Below are 1,699 nucleotides of genomic sequence, written 5' to 3' on the forward strand. Positions count from 1 at the left end.
TCATATTCTCGTAAGATTTATAAGAATTTTGAAGTGTTTATACTTTATACGATACTTTTACAGACAGTTTTTTACTAGTCATAAAATTCACAAAAAAATCGTATATATTTACAAATAATCTCACGATACATACGCATAAAATTAAAGAATACTGGTTATAAGTTCTTAAGAGTTTTACGAGAACAGTTACGAGTTTTACTATTCTACTTAGAATTGACCTATTAATTTCTTCTATGAATAAAAATTAAAAATAATTTTGTTTCAAATCGATTCTTTTATAATAAAATTATTGTATAAGATTGAATCTTTAAAAAATAAATTTTTAAAAAATTGTTGCATTTAAAAATACATTGAATTGTTAGAAAATATATATTTAATAATAGTATTTAATACATATATAAAGTATATTTAAGTTGTTAGAAAATCTCGCGTCTGAATAATATAATGAGACATAAAAAAATAACTTTCTAAATCACGTATTAGCTACCAGAGTGACATATTTTTCAAAGAAAAGATAAGTTTCTTGAAATAGATAGGAATAATTATGAACATCTTTTTTACTTATCTTTTATGTAATAAATGTCATTTATGTAAGAAATATTTCTAAACGTAACTTAATAATGAAATAATTTCTAAATGTTTTAAACAAATATTTAAATGAGTAATACGGAGATGACAATTGATTATGTATCAGAGATTGTAATTTTATTATATTATTTCTTTCACGTAAATATATATATTATTTTCCAGTAGTAAAACAATATCAGAAAATCTTTTAGCAAAATTTTTCCAAATTCTAAATCCGTAAACATCTAATGATTGTATTTCTCTTGTATGTGCCTTTCGGTATAATAAAGTAATAATATGTTTTCCTGCAGATGTTAAATCTAAAATAATATTAGGACAATGTCCAGTCCATGAATCGATAAGAAGAACACTATTAGAACCAATATTTGGAAAACAAGCTTCTTTTAACCACCACAAGTTATTTCTAATAAATAATATAATGAAATTATAATCTCTGTGTCATTTCTATGATATATTTTATATTTCATTTAAGAATCTCAAAATAGTCGTAAAATAGTTATTAATTTAACATTTATATTTCTTACAGATCATTTAAAAATATAATTAAAAGAAGTTTATTTTCCAAACATCGGTTCTAATAGCGTTCTTCATATCGATTCATGGACTGGATTGGGACATCGTCCCAATATTATTTCAGATTTACCTGCAGATAAACATATTACTACTATAATTATACCGAAAGGCACTACAGGAAAAAATATAATCATTAATTGTTTACGGATTTAGACTTTGAAAAAATTTTGCTAAAAAATTTTCAGATATTGTTTTACTATTGGAAAGTAATATAAATTTACATGAAAGAAATAATGTAATAAATAATATAATAAAATTACAATCTCTGATACATAATCAATTGTTATCTCTGCGATATCATAATTTATTTAAATATTCGTAGTTTAAAAGTGGTTATACAAACGAAAGACCACAGAAGAATTTGAAAATCCAGTAGAATTTAGTTTTGATAAAAATTCAACAACGTGTGATATCGAAGGTTGTAGTAATATAGCAGTAATAAGATGTTCTCTCTCTCTCATGATGCAAGAAACACCATGATTTATGTTTAAAATATTTTTTCATCGAGTAGTATTATTGTAATGAATATAATGAACCG

Source organism: Atta colombica, unplaced genomic scaffold (genome assembly GCF_001594045.1).
Source record: "Atta colombica isolate Treedump-2 unplaced genomic scaffold, Acol1.0 scaffold54, whole genome shotgun sequence".
NCBI lineage: Eukaryota > Metazoa > Arthropoda > Insecta > Hymenoptera > Formicidae > Atta > Atta colombica.